We start from the raw sequence: 24,084 nt of genomic DNA on the forward strand, positions 1-24,084 counted from the left end.
AATATTTTCCCTGAGTGGCTCGCTAGGCTGAAAACCCGAAAGGGCGACCTAGGCAAAAGTTAGAGCACATAAAATTTGAAATTATAGAAACTGAGCTCGCAAGGTTGAAAACCCGCAAAGAGCGGCCTTGGCAAAAGTTAGAGTGCAAAAGGAGAGTGCTAATACACGAGTGAACCCAAGCCGAACTACGTAAGGCTTGATTCCCATCTTTGGGATACGTAGGCAACTTCATCTTGAAGTCTAACCATAAACACTTCCCCGATCAACTTTGTCCATGTGATCATGTTTGGTCATCTTTGTCTATTCAGCATTCAAGAGCTCGGTTGGGATCTCCGGTGTAGTGCTATTCAGACTAGGGGCAACTTTCTAGTTGCTGGAATCCGGGGTTGTGCATCTCAGTGACAGATCTCCGGTGTGTCTAGTTCTGATCCATATCGAAAATGGTTTTGAAAAGTTTTAATAAAAGTTGATTTCGTTCAAATTAATCTTTTTACAACTTAGACCATTTTTGGACCAAACGGGAAATTTTCAGTACCCACAACCTTCAATTTCATTGATTTCAATACAGATTTCTCCTACTCTTGAATACAAATTGAAGTTGCTTTTTTATTACATTCATAAAGAAAACTTGAAAGTACTGATTAAAGCAAATAAACTCGGGGCATAGTCAGGTGTTTTTGCGTCCCCTCCCAGAGCTTGTGGAAGCCTCTGATGCCAAAGTGGGCCCTACATGTGCTTCTTCATTGAGCCAATCTATGCACTCATCAGAGAAGGTGCAGCTGAAAGTGGGAACGGGGGCCAGAAGCTCTCTCGTCCTCCACGCTGTGGCATATCGAGCTAGCTGTGCGCCTCGGACCAGAAATGTAGCGGGGTACTCTATCCCCTCCTCCGGGCAAGTCTGATCATGTCCAAACTGGCACCAAAATCGGAAAGGAAAATAGAACACACAATGTGTCATGCCAATCAACTGAATCCCTGGCTGGCGAGTCATACTGTAGCTCATTGCTGACAGATTGAGCCAAGGACAACGCCAAGCAATGCGGCCTGCGGGTAAATTGCACATCCAGTTATACCACCATCCCTCATCCGGGGCATCGACTAGACATCGTCGTCGGGAATAGCTACGAGCTGAATATGCTGGGCATGAGTCCACCACTTTCAATTTATCCATCAACCATACCTGGGGAGGGATAAAAAATATGAGATTAAAGAATAGAGAGGTGTACGTTGACAGAAAAAGTAAGAAAAGGGTTTTGAGAGAAAAACCGAGCTTGTGGGCCGAGTGATGTGAGCAATATATGTGAGATGGGGTGGGAAACATTACCTGCAATAGTAGTGGACTCCCCGCTAATCTAGCCATCTCCCGGCGATGAAAAGCGTCCAAGCCCATCAAGGTCTTAGCTAATGTCATGGCGATGTAGCTTTTGCCCTCTCGTAAGCCCTCGGCGACCTCAATCAAACGAGTGCTAAACCCACCAGAGCCTGGGGCAAGCAAGAAATGAGATTGCATGCACAAGCAAAGCGCATGTCGTTGATAACCCTGCCAATGATGGTCGCCGCGGTCACTGGCACCAGAAAACTGACGAACCAAGCTCGGAATATCCAACTCTTTGTCGCAAATCAATGACCGAGCATCATGCAAAGTGAGGCTGCACATTCGTCCTAAGGCTTGGACGTGGCCGAACTGGAGTTGAGGCAAGATTTCTTCATCACGCTCAGATTCCATCAGAACTCGGAAGTCTTCGAAAGTAGGACACATCTCTTGTCCACCAAAGCTAAAGACATGTGTTATCGAATTCCAAAACCTTGCCGCGGCATGAAGAAACGGAAAACGCAGCAGGGTGCGGCTCAGCGTGAATAGTGCATTTATGCCAAAGTCCTGGAAATTCACCTTTTCCAAGCCATCCAAGGAAGCAATCCAATTTATGAGATTTTGGATGAGAAACGCCTCCATTTTGGTGCAAAACTGAGTTAGAATGAGGGAACCACAAAGCTGGAACCTTTATAAAGGATAAGACATTGTATGGAGGACAAGTGTTAGAAAACTGGAGGTTCCCAGGTCAAGTGGTCGGCTGACCACTTTTTCTGGTCGGCCAGCTACTTTTTTGGGTTGTAGACAGAAAAATTGGTCGGCAGGCTCCTATGGTGGTCGGCCATGAGCATGAAAGTGGTTTACACCTGTTCCTTGCCTCAAAGAATGAGTCTCTACCTTCCCCGTGTGTTGGGAATGATGAAGGTTCGAGTTTACCTCTGTTTCGGATGCATTCCATCACTTTGTTTATCGAGCTGTTGCTCATTTGTTTATCGAGTTGTTGCTCATTTTGTTTATCGAGCTGTTGCTCATTTATTTATCGAGTTGTTGCTCATTTTGTTTATTGAGTTGGTGCTCATTTGTTTATCGAGTTGTTGTTTATTTGTTTATCGAGTTGTTAATTCGTTTAACGAATTGTTTTTGAGTTGAGTTGTTTAGTTTGTTGCATCGGTTCACTACCTGACTTGGCAATACACGTTGTTCTATTTTCATTCAAATTTCATTTTTGTGCAAAATGGTGCAATGTGATACTCAAAATACAAATACAACACTCTTTGAACGAAAAGTCGTTTTCATTCCACCATAGCTTCTTTTTACAACATTTTACAAAAGGGTACAAGTTTTGGAAGAAAAATGAAACTGCCTAAGCTGTACAATGTGCTACAACTACATGTAAAAAGAAAAATAAAGCAGGAACATCTGCATCAGTGCTATCAAGCTCACGACCGAGAGGCCCTCTTCATCCTCTTCGGCTGAGCTGCCTTCACGCCACTGGCACTGGCACCGGCACCATCATCTGAATTGGAGTCACCGTCCTCGGAATCCTCCTCGGCGTTGCCTCCGCCCTCAGCACTGGAACCAGAGTCGTCATCCCTGCCTGCAGATGTCTCTGACTCTGGATATGCCAACTCCTCCTCCTCGCTAGACTCGTCATCTTGTCTGACAGGTGCCTTGTGTCCCCCTCGACCGTGTGCTGAGACTCCTCTCCTAGCTACTCGAGACGGCCTGGATGGCCCAATCTGCAGAGGCGGGACCTGAAAAGGACAGTTTGAATGCGTCAGCCAGTATGTATATCAGATGCAGATGCGAGCATTACATAGAGTGGGTGCATACATATATAGTGTGTGAATGCGATGTGTCGGATATGCTCTACACATGTAATGAATCAATACAGTGAAATGTTCAGTTTCCATATGTCATCAGAAGCATGATAAATGCGAGGAAATTAAGAAGTACCTTGAACACTGGAGGCACAAAGAATCGTCTCCCTCCGCAGAACCATGCCCTCAAGTGAAGCCACCACTCCGAGTAACCCCTCAGTATACTCCCTGGGAGGCTGCACACACAAGTTCATGTTATCAGTGAATGAATGAATGTCTAAATATCTGAGTGATAAAAGAAAACTGCAAAACATGCCAGTGGTGAGTCAGGGTCACTAACGTATCGATGGTCAGACATCGGAGGCTCCAGTGGAATCGGGTAAGCAGTCCCATACTGCCAGCCTGTCAGCTCGGTCGAAAGATCTGGACATCCAACATACTGGCAAGTCGAGGGCATCCATCCGATCCCACCCCTCAATAAGCCTGCCCCGCTGGTCGAGCGAATGCCTCCAACTCAGGCACAACTCGAGGAAGGCATGTCAGCAGTTCTCCTCCTGGGGATACGGACACCTGACAGTGGAGGCATCAGGTGTGTATGGCGATACGTCGCGTAATCCTCCTCCTCAAGAAAAAGGACTGCATCAATACCCGGCATGAGGTCCTCCGTCTTTCGGGACGTAAGATTCCCTGTGGACCGCATCTCTGGTGGAGGCAATGAGGGAACGTCCTGAGCGGAGTTGCCCATCGTCTGGCCTCAGAGAAAGATAAAGGATATTGTTTATGATAGTTGTAATGACCATCAAAAGAAATCCCATACAGTTTCAATTTTCACAGGCATAGCTCTTGTGATATGCAAAATAAGAAACCCTCAAAAACCAAATTATGGCATATTTAGCACAACAGTTGATAACACAAAAATATGTAACAGGTAGTCAGTAGTAAACTAAAATACAAGGATTAAACATAAAAGAAAAACTATAGCAAAACATAACAGAGCATATGTATCAGAAAGACCTGCAAGCTGATTCATACGTCAGATTGCAAATGCATCCAAGTCCACCTAAGATATGGAAAGCAATTTTAAATGTAAAAGAATACCAAGAAGGTCTTTAGTGTTTAAAAAATTAAAAAAAAAAAAAAGACCAAAGGACTACAAACAAAATAAACACTCTTCAACCAACTGTATCTTGATATCAGTATGATTTTTACTAGAAACTATTAAATCAATCTAAATGAACAATGAAAAAGTATAATTTCTTCTATTGTAATATACATTTTCTCATCTATCAATACTTCGGAAAAGTTGTTGAAAATGTAGGTAGTCTATTTTAATTTTCTGATCATTAATTTTTAATTGGATGTTTCATAAATGCTTGACCATATGATACTTTTTCGACATTATCACCATAGTTGCAACATACTAAGCGACCCAAAAACAAATCAAAGAACTGCGACATGGATATGCCAAAATGTAATACAGAAAACAAAGAAGCATAATTCAATATTGCCGTACACCATCTAAAACAATATAACAAATGACAAGTGCTTGTAAATACAAAACTCATTATCAATAGATTCGGGTCAGGAAGAAATATGATACTAGTCACAACCCCTTTATGGCCTTTGAAGAAATATGTATCTTTGATAGTTATTTTTTAGTCATATACCTAAAGAAATTTCTATGTGGAAGGGGCAGAGGCATGGTGGTTGCAATGGTGTGGCAGGTTGGAGGAGGGAGGCGGTGATGGTGGTTGTGGCATGGCGAGAGGTGGTTTAATGGTGGAGGGACACATCACTAAATCTAATCTATCACACCAATAATCAGTTCAAAAAACCCTAATTCTTCAAATAAAAATCAAAATCCATTTACTCATTTCACCCAAATCCAAATCCTATATCATCAAAAAATAAATAAAACCCTAGAGCTAGAGTGAAATAGGAAAATAGACGAAGGAATGTAGGGGGGGAGGAGAGAGAGAGAGAGAGAGAGAGAGAGAGAGAGAGAGAGAGAGAGAGAGAGAGAGAGAGAGAGAAAACCAGAATGTAAACTGGAGGCGAGACAATGGTGATGTGAGACTGTGATTTGCGGGGTGACGATATGCGACCTCGCACGGTGGTGAGCAATGGTGGTGAGTGAATGTGAAATGAGCAGCTCGCGGTGAGGTGATGTGAGGTTTGGTGGTGTTTGTGTGTGTGTGGGAGAGAGAGAGAGAGGGCAAAAGAGAACCCAGTATTCTAAACAGATTGATACCCCCCAAAAAAATTAAAATAATGGCAAAAACCTGGGCGCCAATCTGAAAATTTTTCCACTAAAATTTAAAATACCATTTGCTGACTAAACTATTTTGGTCATTGAAAAAAATATATATGTTTTTCAAAAAAAATATGATATAGTGCATAATTAGTGCTAAGTATTTGACGATTAAATTTATTTTTTAGTCAGAAAATATAAATATATGACGACTAAATTATTTAATAGCTAAAACATGAACTAATGCCGACCAAATAAAATTTTAGTTGCCAAAAATGTAATTTGTTGTAAATGCTAGTTATTTGGCTACTAAACTTATTTTAGTCTGCAAAAATTAGTATACAACGACTAAATTTTTTTGGTCACCGAAAATGTATATTTGCTAACCAAATTATGTAGTCGCCAAAGACTTAAAGTAAAACTATGCTAGTAATTTGGTTATTAAATTTATTTTAGTCGGCAAAAATTAGTATACCGCGACTAAAACAAACTTTAGCAGCCTAACACCTGAATTAACGCCGACAAATATTTGTTTAGTCGCCTATTGTGGTGCTTTTGGAAACTAAATTTTTGTTTAGTCGCCAATAATTAGTATATAGCTACTAAAAAAAATTAGTACCTAAACCCTGCAACAAATGCCGACCAATGTAATTTTTAGTTGCCTATTGTATAACTTTTGGTGACTAAATTCCTTTTAGTTCCCAAATTTGGTTGCCAAAAGTGTAAATTGTTGTAATGAATAAACAAAATTCTTAAACACTAACTTAGTTTCCTTTCATGTAACTGATAGAACTTCGAAGGGCATAAAGAGAAGCTCTAGGCAACCAAACATCAAATTAGAGTTTTACCCAATTTTGAAATCATTGTAGTTTGATCTTATTGTGAATGGATTTGTAGAACTGCACTACAACAAAATGCACCTTTGGCGATCAAAATTGGCAACTAAAAAAAATTTAGTCGCTAAAAGTTGTGGAATTGGCAACCAAAATTTTTTTTTTGTCAGCAAAAGTATAATATTTAGCTACTATTTTTTTTTTAGTCAGGGTATATTGATTATTGGCGACTAAAAAAAAATTAGCCACTAAAAATACCAGAATTGACGACAAAAACAATATTTTAGTCGCCATATATTGAGTTTTGGCTACTAAAACCATTAAGTCGCCGAATGTAAAATAAAAAATTATTTTTTATCTTTGGCGACCACGCTTTTGGTCGCCAAAAACATATTTTCAGCGACAAAAAAATATTTTAGTCGCGGTATATTGAGTTTTGGCTACTAAAACCATTTTTGTCGCCAAATGTAAAATCAAAAATTATTTTTCATCTTTGGCAACCAAACTTTTGGTCCCCAAAACATATTTTATGTGACAAAAAAATATTTTAATCACCGTATATTGAGTTTTGTCAACTAAAACCATTTAGTCGCCGAATGGAAAATAAAAAATTATTTTTTATCTTTGGCGACCAAAAGTTTGGTCACAAAAACTTATTTTCAGTGACAAAAAAGATATTTTAGTCGCCAAAAAACTAAAATATTTGGAGGGAGACATTTCAAATTTTGGAGCGATTTATAAAATTAATTAGTGACTAAAAATATTTAATTGCTAATGGTGTAATATATATATATATATATATATATTTGGTTTCCAAACCACAAACCAGTGCCTCTCTCTCTCTCTCTCTCTCTCTCTCTCTCTCTCTCTCTCTCTCTCTTTTCAGCGTCTCTCTCCCTCTCCGCTGCTCATCTCCGCTTCCTCTCTCACCGTCGCTCCTCCTTGTGTTCACCGGCAACCAGAGCACCGATTCACTTTGACTCTCTACCTCTCCCTCTCTCTCACGCCTCTATTCGCCTCTACTTCTCTCGCTTTGTGTTCATCGGCGTTGGGTATAGGAGCATCACGTCCATCGCACATAGCACCACTGTCACACCTTCGTCGATCCACGATTGATTTTACCCCAGGTATGTCTCTATTTCACCCTCTCTCTGTCTTTGTCCCTGCCTCCCTCACTTCTTTCATTCATTCTTTCTTTATTTTCTTTTTTTGCTCAAGAAATTGCGATCCTTTTTTAAGCTTCAATTCCATATCTTTTTTAGTCTATTGTTCGAACCTATTGTGTGCTTGAAAAATAAGCCTTCTGGAGCTTAAATCTATTGTTTTTACTGCTATTAAAAAATGGGGTTTGCTTGATTTCCAGTGAATTTATCATTGTGGATTGTTTACATTCAACCCTAGATTGGTTATAGTTATTTGTATTCAGTGGCTTTGCATACAATTCGTTACTTCTGTGGTCGATTGCTAGTTTGTTTAGCTCAATCTTCTTTTTTCAATTGACAAGTTTGTAGACATATAAGCTATTTATATTGCTACAGAGTATCTGTTTGATGGGTTGTCCCTATGAGTTTATGGCTATGTAATCTTATGGTTGAGTTTATGTTTTGATCCAATTTTGTGTCTCTATACAAAGGGTTTTCTGGGGTACTAAACAAGATTTATGACCAAATTTATAATTTGAACTGGAATGCTTAATATTTTTGTTTTCTTCTGTGGTTTTGGTAATTGACTATTATGTGTTCGATTATTTTCCTCAGAGAATGGACTCTTTGCCTGATGCTATTATCCAATACATTTGATGTTTATGGTTATTAAACTTACATACAAAGTAAGTTTATACAAAAATATGAATAGCATATTTAATATGGATGCCAATATATGTGAGATGTATTAAATTGATTTTGGGATTTTATATTATTGGGAATATCAGGGACTTTATTTCCTAATCTATCTACCCAACTTTGCTTTGATCTTTAAAACAACTTTATGTGCCTAAGATTTTATAAATTTTTTTACTTGATCATTAATTGCAACCGGTTAATTCAAACCAGATCTTTGGATAGTTGAGGTACTCTGCAATTGCTTTCAAAATCCATTACAGAGTATATTCCTTGTGGATTAAACAGTTTAATTCAACTGTAGGACCCGTTAAATGATAGAGTTATTTGTGTAGATCCACTAAAAATTTACTACCACATTCTCAATGGTAAGCCTCTCAACATCTAGTTATTATTAGTCCTCATTAATTTCTATTGTTTTACATTCAACATGGGCACTAGGAAGACCAAGTACTACCGCCTTCACTTATTTACATCACTGATCAAAAAATTTCACCTCACATGTCCTAACTGTAAAGTTGTTGACCAAGAATTCATTGCATGGGAGAAAGAGATTGTGCAGGGGAGCTAATATGGATTTTTGTTGATTCTTTAATGCCTTGGTAAATTTTATACGTTAAATGTTCATACCGTATGCTTGTTTAATTTTCTATGTCATTTTTGCAGCTCATGGCCACTTTTAGTTCTCTTTGTTTAATGTATATAATTTATGTTCTAATTACTTGCATTTTGCCAAATCTTAATTCTTAGAAACTACATAAAGATTGTGAATTTTTTTTTTGTTTGATCTTTTCTTGGCAATTATTGAGGAGTGTGTCAAGATGCAATAAACATGCAAGTTCATACCAATGTTGAATCTGTAGTAGTTGGATTCACTGGTTTTAAATGAGTGTCAATCTAAAATTGATATATTACCTAGGATTTTGCTAATTTGCATTGTAGTTCACCAATTTGATTTTTGGTTTGTGGACTGGAACACTGAAGTCAAGTCCTGAGTCATCTATACTGTTATAGAATCACACAAATGGATATTGATATTGTATATATATATATTTACAAGTGTCACTCCAGGTTTAATAAGCACATGCAAGATCAAATTTTTGATGTGAGTCTATTGACTAGAAGTGTATAACCATACAAACAAGTCTATTTTGAAGAGTTTCTCATCAAACAAAAGTAGAAAGTGAAATAAAACAGAATCAGTGTTTTGGAGGTGTCGGGTTCCAAGATTCAGGGAGCAATAGGCTAAAAGAGAACTAATATTCTTCTTTCAACTTCATAAAATTTTCCCAAGTGCTGTGTTAATTTATAGTTCACTTTTTTCTTAGATATATATATATATATATATATGCCAACCAAATTGCTAACAGTTATGTATATATATTTTCAGCACTCTCAGTCCCAAGGTAAATTACACACCCCTCTTCTCTTCTCCAATCCTGCTTACTTTTCTTAATCTACCTGCTAGCATGTCCTGCATATGTATGAAATGCAGGTATGCTTGGAAATGGGGTGTAAGTTTAGGTGTTAGTATGAATAAGTGATGCTACCATGTATTTTCTACTGATTTCATGACTGCTACAACTTTACCACTCTTGGAAAAATATCAAGCTTACTTCTTTTTTAAAAACTAAATGTAGGGGATGATCTTTGAGGTGTTTAAAGCATGTGACATTTTTGGTAGCCCCTAATTAGACGTTGTTAGTCTAAACAATTTTCTTAAACAATCTAGCCTTATGTTTTGAGAAAACAACCCACTTTGTGTATTTAAAAAAAAATAAAATTTCTAGAAAAATCATCTTAGGTTGGTTATTATGTCAAAACTCATCATTTTTAGTCCTCTTTCCAACAAAAATTATTTGAACAAAAGTTATTAGGTAGATTGAGAGAAATGCTCATTTTCCTAAAAGTATGTCAAATCTGGCCAAAATATGGTGTATGGCCTATAAATAAAAATTCTGGTTAGGTTATGCAAATTCTGAAATTAGAAATGAAGGTAAACTTATTATTCTATGTTTCTGTTAATTTTCAAAATCTAAAAAGGTCCAAAAGTATTTTTACCGACCCAATCCTTTGGCTGCTACTAATCTAAGATCTACTGAAATTGTGTTACTTTCTGTGTCAAGTGTTCCAGAGTGCTCAAAAGCATGCCAAATGTGCTTTACTTGCTTTACCATGCTTGTATGTATTAATTTGTTATATTTCATCCCATATACTTGCCTCACATTCATGTATATTATCACAGTTAGATGTTGGTTTTGATGTTGAAATACTAGGTGAGCGAAATGGCATCTTGATATCTGAGGTTTTTTTTTTTTGGTCATGCAGAGTTTTGGTGTTGTTTTAAAGATAATAGAGGCCTTGAAGCTAAACAAATGAAATAGAAGTCTTCTAGGAATCCACATTTTGATATTGAAGATCAGCTTTTGATTTCTTCAATATCAATAAACCACTGTGTCGTGAATGCAAAAAAAAAAAAAAAAAGAAAAAAAAAAAAGAAAAGAAAACAGGTCTTTTCATTTCTCAAGCCACTAGCCAAGAAAAGTGTAGGCTTTCCATCTTCCAAGAATAAGCTCTGTGCCAACTAATTTGCATGTCCTATATTCCAATGCCATTAGCCATATTTAATAATAGACCAACACAGATTAATACACAAAAAATAAAATAAATTACTTTTTTATTTTATCACATAGATAAAAAATCCTATAACAGATATACTTCATAATTGTTTCAAAAATAGTTGGGCAGTAGGTCCATATGTTCTTCTCTTATTTTCTCCCTGAAATAATTTTTTACATACCAATTAGTGTACTAACTAGTGTATCAATTGATGATCTGACATAATTTAAGAGGTTTTGGGTATTTCTCTTTTGTCATGACCCATACCAGCCCCTATGGATTAGAGTCATGACCAGCCAGTAATCACAAGATTACTTGCGGCCTTAGTCAAAAATCAAGTCATATTCAATATTAGGGGGCCAAATTGCGGAAGCAAAATTTGCAAAGATGGACCAATGAGCTATGCATATATGGTTTAACCAAAACATTCTCATATTCATATAATAACTCACACTGTACAAACATTCATATTATGTGTGTATTACATACGTCCAGGATCATTCAGTAGTCAGTATTAACAAAACCAAGGTTGTACAGAATTGGTCATGCATGACCTTAAAGGATCCAAAGCAAAAGATCAAAGGACAAGTAAAACAAAAGTAAGGCCTCTTGCGTGAGGCAACCTTGGTTGACCTCTCAAAACTTGGTTTCTCATTGCTTACTGGGGCTGGGGCTGGACATCCCGCTGCTGACCTACATACATAAATATAAACAGTGAGCTAACGCCCAGTGAATAATACCAAAACAACTGAGTTCATGAACAAGATTCTTATAATCACAGTTCACTATTACGCTTAGTACTCGATGCTAAAGCAGAATGACCTCAAGTCCTTTCCATCATATCCCAAGCACAAAACGACCTTGGGGCCATATAGCATACAGAACGACCTTGGGTCCATCATAGGCAAAACAACCTTGGGTCCAACTTACATACAAAATGACCTTGGGTCCAACTTACATATAGAATGACCTTGTGTAGACACCCCATTTTTGACCGTCCTCAAGACTTGGACGTCACCGCTTGGAACACTCGGTGATTATCCATGTTTGTGTTCGTTTGGAGTTCCCGGAAGTCTCAGCTCGCGCGCCCTGCCTCAGGATCTCCGAACTTGACCGTTTAGTGTCTGGTTTCACACCGAACACTTATGTTTTGCCTTGGAGGGGCAGGGAATGCCTTGTGAGGCATACCCACACACCACCGGCAGTGGCTAGAGGCCACCGGCTGGTATTTTTCTGCCATCGGCACTATTTGTTGCCGGTCGGCACATTTTATTGCCGGTCGGCATAGTTTGTTGCCGGTCGGCACATTTTTTTGTCCAAATGACATTTTTGGGCAGCCGACCACTGTTCATCTACTTTATGGAGATATTTTGTGCCAGCTGTGATAGCTGGCACCAACTCTGCCTCCCTTCATACACGTGTATGGAGGGATCTCCCTCTAAGCAAGCTTGTTGTATAAGCTTTGCAAGAGGGAGTCTTATAAGAGGAAGGGCTTTCCTCTTTGATCTAGGTTAGAGACTTAGAAGCAAAAACTAGAGCTTAGAGATATAGATACATTCTATCTCTATATCTCCCTCTCTTTCCTCCTTTGTGTGTGTTTCCTTGGCCTAAAGGTGGATTTTACCTTACTTTTGCACCATTACACACACTATTACACCTTGCTCTGAGATTGAGGGACTTGGGGGGTTGATTCTTGAGTTTTTGGACTGATTTTGATCAAAAGAAGAGGGCTGGACCATTTGTTCTTCAAAGGTTCTTCAAGGGTGAGCATCTTGCTTTGTATTACCCAAACTTGCAATAGTCTTTTACCTATCTTGCTTGTTGATTTAGATTTTGTGTATAACATAAAAAAGGCTTATATTTTCATGCTTTAGAACTTTCGTTAAGGTTGTTTTGTGTTTTGAGTGCAAACTCACTCTATTAGGCCTTGTTTGGCCCCCTTTTGTTGCCTTTTTGGTAGGATTTTGTCTACTTCAGTGTTTTGATCTCTTTACCACTGAAAACCAGTGTATTTTTAGTAGTAAAGAAGGTGGTTTGAAGTCTTGCATAGGGGAGGGACACCCCTCTCCCTTCATTGTCTTGTTTCCTTACATTTTGGCCTAAAAGGGTAGCATGTGTGCTTGATCATCTTGAGCCTTATTTCAGAAGTTTTTTGGACGTTTTAGGTCATATGTAACCCCTGTTTTTGGCCGGATTTGTGCCTCCTTGTATGCTTGTAGTACTTGCTTTGCATTGCTCCATTTAGCTTAGAAATGCATCTCATGATTAGGCCATGATTCTTGCATGTGTTGGCTTAGTTCCATGAAGTTTTTTAGCATTGTTTTCCCATGCTTAAAGTCTGTTGGTTATCAATTTGGTCATGATTGACATGTTTGTTATGGTTGCTTTGCATTTTGGCTTGAAAGCTTTGAGCATGTTGACCTCTAGCATGCATGATTGTGATCATCCTATTGATTTGGCATCATTTAGGGCCACATTTCAGTCCAAGGATCATGTTTGTATATGTGCACGTATGATCTCTCTTATGCCTTGAGGGTGTGCCCTCTTATGCATAGAAATGAGTCTTGGTGGTAGCATTTCATGGGAGGCATTTTAGCTGCCATATTAGGAGGCTTTGGAGTCCCATTTTGCATGTAAAAATTCTGTCTTTACTTGTCTTAGTCATGCCATCAGTCGTGATGTTGGTAGGAGTGAAATGCCTCCCCTTTGTGCCTTAACCTTAGGACCATTACCTTGTTTGTTAACATGACTATTTGTCCACCTTTTAGACACCTTTCGGCCACTGTTTTGGGGTAGATCAAGGTCTGTCCCTTCATGGTTCAAGGTCCCATTGCATGCTTGTTTCATGTTTGTTGCATGGTTGCTTCATTAAGCCTTGTAGTATATTAATCCCATTGTCAAATTGGTCCATGTTTGCACCACATTTGCACCTTGTATGCTTAGCATTGCATATTTGTCATGATAGTTGCATAACATTTGCTATGTCTTGCATAATTGGTATCATGTTGCATTTGAGCCACGTTTACATAACATGCATTGCATTACTTGGTTTGGGGTGTCAAACCCAGTGTGAGAATCAAGGAACATTCATACTACAAGTGATGTAATGTGCCTTGATTCTCGGTCACCGAGGCCTTTGACTCCGACTTGATAAGGCTTTGGTTCTCATTTTGTTTGTTGCATGCATCTTTACATCAAGTGGCAAATTTGATCCCTTGGGCTATCATGCACCATTGACGGCTCGAGGATCGAAGGTCATGCTTCCTTGAGTTCAAAGCATGATAGGAAGCATGACCATGCTCACATGTGCCTGAAAACCCCATGCCATGCACTGTCTGTTCTCTGTTTGCTGTCAAAACTGTCTTCTGCAGGAAGTTTCTGCCGACCGGCAGAATTAAGTGCCGGCCGGCAATATTTGAATGGCCGGTAAATCAAGATAATGCCGATGGAAATGCTGGACTGCCGGTGGGAATTCTGCCTGGCCGGTGGTGATCTGCAACATGCAAGGAACCTGTTCTGGAGTTTTGGCGATTTTCAGAGAGACAGGGCAGTACAAACAGAGGTGGCAGGGGTACGGTACAGGTTTTTCGGGCGAGCCGATTTCCGAGCATGCATCATTTGCGCATCCCGAGGCAGAGGCTGCGGCCACCCTCTTCCTTCTTTTGCGTCCTTTCTTTTAATTAATTAGAAATTCTGTAATAATTTTATTTGCTTATTATTTGGGACAGTAATATTTATTTGTACCCTCCGAGTGAGGGCAATTATGTAATAAGTGTGCGTGAGTGTGTGTATGTCTTCCAACCTCACGTCTTTCTTCCCTTTTATTTACCTGCTTATGATGGTAGATTAGGGCACGTTTAATTTAGCATACCTTATGCTATGCATGCGTGCATTCATGCATTTGTACTGCATGCACTAGGCTCGGTACATCACGTTAACCGCATTTGTACTTCAATTTACAAATCGAATATGTGATAATTGATCGCATTACATATGCCATGCTTAGGTTAACCGAGCCTATCTAAATTGCATCCTGTATGTGTTGCATTAGGCAATTTAACATGAACTAGGACACGCACGTTTTGCTAACTAGTTTACCGTTTTGGCACGGAGTACGATGTAAGTATTTATACTTTAGCATCTCGCATGTGTGTGAATGTTAACGTGACAGTATGCTTGCCATGCGGCTAGTTGCTTACGTGATATTACTGCTTGAATGCTTGTGGATGGAGGTCGAATTGCTTAAATTGGGATAACACATTAAAACTGTGAATTTTAAAGCCCACTAGATAGTGGCAAAACCATCTTTTCTAAAAGCCCACTTGAAGGTGGCAAAACCTGCATTTTAGCCTACTTGCGAGTAGCAAACCATTTTCAAAACAAACGTGAAATGTTTTGTTCCAATTTAGGCGATTTGGTCAATACTTGTTTGCTGTACGCATAACATAGTAATTCTAGGCTAATAACCAGAATAAGAACACATAAACATTTTCAAAACAAAATATCACGGTTAGTAGAGGCCGGTCTTTGAACCGGGCGAGAGGGGGTGCTCATAGCTGACCTTCCCCAATCGTACCCTAGCTCCCGAGCCGAGACAACTCCGGTGATGATGGACACGTGGCCTTTGGCACCGATTCAGGGTTTCCTAAATTCCCCCTTAATAAAATATTTAGGTGGCGACTCTGTATCTGGCAAAGCAGTCCATGTTTGGCACTTCTTTCAAAATCTGTTTTCTCAAAACGATTTGCCGGATTTGGACTCTTTGGTTCAGATTTAGAACCGTAACAAAATCGAGAGTCCGAACTCCAGCGAGGCCCCTTCGCGGACTTGTTACAGTTTCTGGCGACTCCGCTGGGGAGTTTAGAGAGTTTGACTCGAACTCGTGATATCCTGTTTTGACCTCATTTATGTGTTTCTTTGCATTGCATGTGCATTGGTGCGCCTAGGAACACAGTGTTTGCCATCTGCCATTCCTGAACGGTTTACCGAAGGCTTGTCTTGCCCAGGCATGTCCATAAGGCTGACCGCTTATGGGCTCTGACTGTATGGGAACACAAACCCCGATTTTTACCGGGGCACCTTTTTGACCATTCGACCTAGTGCATATTCGGAATCCATAGTGACCATTCCAAACTAGGACAGGTTGCTTACCCGATAGGTTGTTTGAAACCACTGTGTGTGTAGTGAAACCCTAGTTCCTGACAAAATAGGACAGGGAAACCCTACCCCAACATAGGGGTGTTTTGGCTCTCACTTATCTGTTATGTGCTTTAGAGTGCGTCTCTACAAGAATGCATGTATTAGTTTGCAAGTTTGGGCATCAGGCCTGCGGGCAGCAGTTCAGTATTTGGGAGTCAGCTTTACCTGTGGGTATCAGACTCAGATTTGGGGCAGAATTTTGGAGCAGAATTCAGTAGAGAGTACACTCACTCAGCTTTGCTCATGTGGGTTATCGTGAAATCAGGCTGAGGTGCTGTCTTTTTCTCTTTTGCTAGGTAGTCTTGGAATCATAGCTTCAGAAGGCTCCGATATCCCCTGAGGTTCATCGAACTTGTGCTGATAGACTTTGTCAGGTCAGAGATTCAGTTCAAGGGCAATCAGTGTTCCTTTGCCAGAGGCAGGGTAAAAGGGCTAGTCGGCCACAAATCACTAGTTCAGCAGTTACCAGATCAGTGGCCCTTATCCACCCCACCAGTGAACAGTCAGGCTGAGGTCTCAGTTTCTACTGCAGGGATAGATACCAGTCAGTCAGATGGATCAGCAGAACACGTCAGGGATGGAGGCAATGATGCGCCAGATGCAAGAAAGTATGAAACTCATGCAGCAAGATGCTGCCCGTCAGGCAGAATTTGCCAAACAGCAGGCTGCGATCATAGCCCAGCAAGCCGAGCTCATCACCAAGATGCAACAGCAAAGCGGCGCGTCCGCTTCACAACAAGTTCCTCCCCCAACAGGAGCTCCGGCACCTGGGGAGACGCCAAATGTCCAGGGAGGTACGGACATTCCGGTAGGGCCGGCTCCGCTCCCAATTTTACCCCAACTATCCAAAACACCTACCAATCTACCAGACTCTCCCTTCGAGTTCGAGGTCGACCCCACAGCTTTGAAGTTGAGCAAGCTTGAAAAGTTGTTCAAGAAATCCCAGGGGGTAAAGTCCATCCCGGGCATTGAGGACGGGTAAACTGACGGAGCTGTAATTCTGCCGGATAGGTTCAAGATGCCTCACATCGACCGTTTTGATGGGTCAGGAGATCCCATGGTCCACCTGAGTTTGTTTTCAGATGTTTCGCGCCCGATGGGCTTGACGAGATTACAGAAGCTCTTCCTTTTTGGCAGGACCCTGTCAGGTATTGCGGTCACCTGGTATGCCAAATTGGAGGATTCAGTGAAACGAAGCTGGGAGGAGATGGCCGAGGCCTTCGTCGCACAATATTCATACAATACCCAAATCGAGATTACGACCCGTGATCTTGAGACGATGAGGCAGGAGCCAAAGGAGAGCTTCTCAGAATTCGTAGCCCGCTGGAGAGCCAAGGCTTCAATGATGACCCTTAGGCCCACTGACAAAGATCAAATTCGGATGATTGTGCGCAATCTCCAGCCCAAGCTAATGCAGAAAATGATCGTGCTCCCCTTCCCTACCTTTCTAGACTTGCATGAGATGGGAGTGCAGATCGAGGATGCTATGAAACAGGGCCTCTTTGACCAGGAGAAGGAGCAGCCCAGGAGGGTGTTTACCCGCAGTTCGAATGCGACCACCGGTGGTGATGCAGCTGCAAGATCTTCTGATGTGGGCATGGTTACTACCATCGTATCAAAAACAGCTACCCCATTCACCGATGCGTCCGGAAGTAGCCCACAAGGAACCAAGTACCCACCTCGAGTCAAGAGGGTTTTCACCCCACTTCATATGCCTTTGTCAAAGGCTCTAGAGGTCTTACTTCGGAAAGGACATCTGAAACCGTTGGAACAACGGCCCCTACCCGATCCTATCCCTGCAAAACATGACCAGACTAAATACTGTGCCTACCACCAACAAACTGGTCATGAGACCGATAGCTGCTTTCGTCTGCGCCATGATGTACAAGATTTGTTTGACAATAAGGTCATTGCCGCACCAGTCTAGCAAAGTCTACCGTCATTGGATCAGTGAATTTGTGAGAGATAATGTGATTATGTGATCAGGGGATGAACCACCTGCGGATGGCGCTTAGTTTACTCTGGATGTGGCGTGTGGCACGCACTTTTTTGAGCATTTGCGAATGCTGGTTTTTGTAGTTTCTGACTTGGATATTGGGTCAGTCTTGTTGTGTTGTTTTGAGTCTGCCTCTTTGTTTTAAGTCAGTCCTTTCATATTGAGTCAGTTAGGTTTGTCTTGTTGTATCGAGTCAGTCCTGTTTTGTTAGAGTCGGGTGATCCCGAGGGTGTTACCTTGGACATCACTATCTTGTTTCGTGTTTGTCTTTTTGCTTTCTCTTGAGTCTATTTCTGCCTTGAAGCCAGTTATGCCAACAAATTTGAATGGAACAGCAGTGATTTTCACACTCTTGTGTTTGCTTCTGCCGTGTGCCAGTTGTGCCAGAAGTTTGAATGAAATGACAGTACTCTTCGCCTGCCTTTTCTGTGCCTTCGAAGTCATTGTAATGACCTAAGCTTTTCAAAACTTTTTTCGAAACATTGTAATAAAAACGAAGAGGAAGGAATTCCTCAGGTTTTGCAAAACCTGATCAATTGAGAGAAAGAGAGGCATGATAAGCCCTTAATGATTGAGATCATACTTGTTAATATGAGTACTGAGAAGGATCCTGACTTGATCCAGATTGGTCCTACACTGTCTTCAGCGCGAGCGATTTGTCGCTTTTTTAAAAGATTTCAAAAACTGTTTTGCGCGGTCCTGTGAAGACTTGTGTGGAATCGCTCTTGAGATTGTGCAGTCTAGGATCACTCTCAGCCTCAAGATTCAACCCGTTCGTTTTCGAACCTTGAACCCGTTCAGAAAGTTCAACGGTCAACCACAACATGAGGCCTGTGTGGCCATTTTGAAGTAGCCCTCGAACAAGAGGCACCAAAGTCAGATCAAGAAGATCAGATCAAAGGAAGCTTGTAAAGCTAGATCAGAAGCCCCCCCTCAAACTAGGGGCAAAAATGTCAGATATGCTCGAAGAGCCGAAGATGGATCCTTCAGTAAATCAATGCAACGGCCGCTCTCCTGGATATGGATGGCTGCAAAACCCTAAAACCATTTGGCATGGTCTTGTTACACTTTTACCCTTTGAGAGGCTCGTTGGGCCAAAAACCCGGAAGGGCGACCCAGGCAAAAGTTAGAGCAAGAGAAAACAACAAAAAAAAAAGAGAAAAAGAAAATAACAACAAGAATAAAAGAAAAAGAGAAAAGAAAAAAATAAATAAAAGAAAAAGAAGAGAAAAAGAAATAAAAAAAAGGGGGAAGAACAAAGCTCGCAAGGTCGAAAACCCGCAACGGGCGCCTTGGCAAAAGTTAGAGCCTAAAAAGGAGAGGATAATACCCGAGTGTACCTTACTCCGAACTACGTGAGGCTTGATTCCCATCTTTGGGATACGTAGGCAACTTCATTCCGAAGTCCAGCCGTAAAACACTTCAAAATCAACTGTGTCCATGTAATGGTTTTGATCATCTTTGCCTTCTCTGTATCTGAGAGTTCTGTTGTCATCGTTACTCTGAGGACTGATTACAATACACTACGGTGCCATCCAGACGAGGGCAACTTTCCGTTGCCATTCAATGCACCGCGGTGTCATTCAAACAAGGGGCAACTTTCCGTTGCCATTCAATGCGCTGCGGTGCCATTCAAACAAGGGGCAACTTTCCGTTGCCATGCAGCTCTCTTCGAGCAAAGGGGGCAATTTTCCTCCAAATCTGAGGTTGTGCGTCTCAAGAGTGGGTTCCGTGCTTGTTAAGCATTCGCCGTTTGCAAAAATAGTTTTTGAGAATTTTTACTGAAGCTGACTACTTTTCTCGAAAATTGTTCCATCTTTTCCAAAAACTGGACCATTTCTTGGACCCAAAATAGGAAGATTTTCAGTGCTCATAGCCTGACTTGCATGATTTCAAATCAAAAATCAAACAAGTGTGTTAATCTAAACTCTCATATTGGTCAAAATTGCTTTCGTAGAAAACCAAAAAAAAAATGGTCAAAATGATGAACTAGGGGCACAGTTGAGTCAGGTGTTCTATCTTTCCCCCGTCATCAACTACTCGCTAAGAAGGGCACCCTACTTGCCAAGAAGGGCACAACTGAAGTCAACAGCAAAAAGGCCGAAAAGCTCTCTCATCCTCCAAGCAACGAGGTATCGAGCCAAGTGCGAAGCACGAGTTGGAATGGATCAAGATATTCCACTTCCGCATCTGGACAAATCTGATCACGTCCAAACTCCCCGGCAGAGCATCGTCAACCGATGTCAGCTGCAAATTTGCTACACGCCCAGTTATAGCGCAACCCCTCTATGGGAGAAGCTCACTGTTGTGAACAAGATTGAGAATCTGGTAGAATACTAGCGGCGAGAGCCCACAATTTCCAGTTTATCCATCAACCACCCAGGGGAGGGATTGAAAAATGAGAGATTGAAGAATAGAGAGATGCGCGATGAGAGAAAAAGTGAGAAAAGGGCTTTTTCATAAAAATAGAGCTTGAGGGCCGAGTGAGGTGAGGATCACAAATGAGAAAGGGTGGGAAACACTACCCGGTGAAACAGGCTCCTTGTGCACGTCTGAGTGTCGTGTCTTTTTGTTTTATCTCGATTCTTGTTTTGAGTCGTTTCGAGTGTTAGTCGATGTGTCTAGGTTGTGTGCCTTTTACTTCCTTGTTGAGTCGTTTTGCTGTGTTCAGTCGTGGGCTCAATACTTGGTTGAAAACTCATCTCTCAATTTCAAAAATAAAATCGTTTTGTGCTCCGAGTGCCGTGCCGTTCTCCACATTTGTACAAAATAGAATTTGTTCTTTCATAAAATCACAGGATTCAACCCAGGTCATGTGAGAACAGTAGAACAACGACCTGTCTAAAGCTATATAGGTTCCAGACTACAAAGCAAAAGCAAAAGAGGAAAATGTCGGGCATCTGAGTTTGTTCCAACTTCAGTAAGCTCCAAGACTACATTCCGTGTGTACCTCTTCAAGTCTTGTCAATGCTCCGAAGTATAAGTGCGCCTCTACCTCAAGCTCAAGATCAAGTCTACTTCAAGCCAGAATGGCGATCAGAAGTGTTCTCCTCGAGTGTCGTTTCGTGCTAGAGGCATCTCGGCTATGTTCGCAATGAGTTCCTAGGAGACCAACTGCGACGGTGGAAACTAGAGTTCGAATGGCTGATGCCTAGAACGTAAAGGTTCAGGATTTCCAAGACCAAAGTCTGGTTTAAATACCCAGGGGTGTATTCCCGGCTTGAAATCTGCATGGAAGCCCCATAGGTTGAGATAGCGTTTATGCGCCGCAATTCTGGATACTGAACCAACCTAGTCTGTTACCCCGTTGGCGAGTAGGGAATGTTGTGAATACGATCAGGAAGAAAGGCAGCATCCAAAGTGTTCTACGTGAAGAACCCTTGTCAGCATTTTCGAGCCTTTTTACTGCAAGTTGAAGGTAAGTGTTCGAAGAGCACAAGGGGAGATCCCCATCGGAGAAGAGCGGTTCACCGCTATTCACCTCTTGAGGTGTTTTCTAAAGCGCTGTTTTGTCTAATTATTGCTTTCCTTAAGCATCATGCATTGTAATGCATTGTACCTATCAAGTTTCTTTCTCAATCATGCACGATATTGTATGTACGGTTCATTCAAAGAAGTTCCATTTGAGACCATTTATTTAGTGTATCAATCACACTCCATTCAGTTACTGTATCGATCACACTTCATTTATTTAGTGTATCAATCACACCTCATTCACCTTTAGTATATCTATCATACCTGTTCACTAAGTGCATCTATCACACTTTGTGTTCTCATTTAGTATATCTATCATATTTGTTCACTAAGTGCATCTATCACACTTTGTGTTCACATTTAGTATATCTATCATACTTGTTCACTAAGTGCATCTATCACACTTTGTGTTCACCTTTAGTATATCTATCATACCTTGTTCACCTAGTGCATCTATCGCACTTCGTGTTCACCTTTAGTATATCAATCATACTCTGTTCACTAAGTGCATCTATCACACTTTGTGGTCATCTTTACTATATCAATCATACTCTGTTCACATAGTCGATCTATCACACTTTGTGTTCACCATTAGTGTATCTATCATACTTTGTTCACTAAGTGCATCTATCACACTCTGTGTTCACCTTTTGTGTATCCATCACACTTTGTTCACTTAGTGCATCTATCACACTTTGTGTTCACCCTTTGTGTATCTATCACACTATGCTCACCACACTCGCTTAGTGTATCTATCACGCGCTCAACTACTGTATGTATCACATTTTGCTTCATATAGTGTATCTATCACATGCTCGCTTTTTGTATCAATCACACACGTTCGCTTTGTGTATCGATCACACACTCTCATTTAGTATATCTATCATACTTGTTCACTAAGTGCATCTATCACACTCTGTGTTCACCTTTTGTGTATCCATCACACTTTGTTCACTTAGTGCATCTATCACACTTTGTGTTCACCCTTTGTGTATCTATCACACTATGCTCACCACACTCGCTTAGTGTATCTATCACGCGCTCAACTACTGTATGTATCACATTTTGCTTCATATAGTGTATCTATCACATGCTCGCTTTGTGTATCAATCACACACGTTCGCTTTGTGTATCGATCACACACTCTCATTTAGTATATCTATCATACTTGTTCACTAAGTGCATCTATCACACTTTGTGTTCACCTTTTGTGTATCCATCACACTTGTTCACTTAGTGCATCTATCACACTTTGTGCACACCTTTTGTGTATCTATCACACGTTCACACTTTGCTTCATATAGTGTATCCATCACACTCGCTTCACCTTTTTTGTATCTATCACACTATGCTCACTTTGTGTATCTATCACACGTTCACTTTGTGTATCCATCACACGCTCCCTTTGTGCATCCACCACACACGGTTGCTTAGTGTATCCATCACACTTGTTTCGCTTTGTGTATCTATCACACTTTGCTTCGCTTAGTGTATCAATCACACTTTATTCGTGTAAGCATATCCATCACACTCTCTTCACTATGTGTATCTATCACACATGCTTGTCCACTTAGTGTATCTATCACACTTTGTTCACTTTTTGTGTATCTATTGCACATGTTCGTTAAAATTGCATAATTCTCTTACATCCTTTCTGCATTGTAATGCAGCTTCGTTTCTACTTGCTTAAAACTGTTGCATTGTATATCCTTCATTACAGCTTTCTTTGCATGATCATAAGTTATGCTCGGCTTTGTGCATTGTCTTGCATTTTGCCCCTACCCTCGGGCGTATGCCTTTATTTGTCTTGCATGCTTTGTCTAAGTCTTCGGCCTTGTCAAAAATGGGTCGTCTCTGGGCTTTGACACTCACTCCCGTCATTGTTTTGACTTTCGAGCTCTGTCAAAGAGGGGCAACTGTAGACACCCCATTTTTGACCGTCCTCAAGACTTGGACGTCACCGCTTGGAACACTCGGTGATTATCCATGTTTGTGTTCGTTTGGAGTTCTCGGAAGTCTCGGCTCGCGCACCCTGCCTCAGGATCTCCGAACTTGACCGTTTAGTGTCTGGTTTCACACCGAACACTTATGTTTTGCCTTGGAGGGGCAGGGAATGCCTTGTGAGGCATACCCACACACCACCGGCAGTGGCTAGAGGCCACCGGCTGGTATTTTTCTGCCATCGGCACTATTTGTTGCCGGTCGGCACATTTTATTGCCGGTCGGCATAGTTTGTTGCTGGTCGGCACATTTTTTTGTCGAAATGACATTTTTGGGCAGCCGACCACTGTTCATCTACTTTATGAAGATATTTTATGCCAGCTGTGATAGCTGGCACCAACTCTGCCTCCCTCCACATGCGTGTATGGAGGGATCTCCCTCTAAGCAAGCTTGTTGTATAAGCTTTGCAAGAGGGAGTCTTATAAGAGGAAGGGCTTTCCTCTTTGATCTGGGTTAGAGACTTAGAAGCAAAAACCAGAGCTTAGAGATATAGATACATTCTATCTCTATATCTCCCTCTCTCTCCTCCTTTGTGTGTGTTTCCTTGGCCTAAAGGTGGATTTTACCTTACTTTTGCACCATTACACACACTATTACACCTTGCTCCGAGATTGAGGGACTTGGGGGGTTGATTCTTGAGTTTTTGGACTGATTTTGATCGAAAGAAGAGGGCTGGACCATTTGTTCTTCAAAGGTTCTTCAAGGGTGAGCATCTTGCTTTATATTCCCCAAACTTGCAAT

At 41.0% G+C, this 24,084-nt stretch overlaps 1 long non-coding RNA gene across 1 annotated transcript in view; it reads left to right on the forward strand.

Moving 5' to 3' along the window:
* The first annotated feature begins 7,031 nt into the window (after positions 1 to 7,031).
* LOC145801077 (uncharacterized) overlaps positions 7,032 to 24,084 on the forward strand; it is a 29,287-nt gene continuing 12,234 nt past the window's right edge. The window contains exon 1 of the long non-coding RNA XR_014341963.1: positions 7,032 to 7,343. This is a non-coding gene — a long non-coding RNA (uncharacterized LOC145801077). The remainder of the gene's footprint in view (positions 7,344 to 24,084) is intronic.

This window comes from Camellia sinensis, chromosome 10 (genome assembly GCF_055761805.1).
Source record: "Camellia sinensis isolate YWXY chromosome 10, ASM5576180v1, whole genome shotgun sequence".
NCBI lineage: Eukaryota > Viridiplantae > Streptophyta > Magnoliopsida > Ericales > Theaceae > Camellia > Camellia sinensis.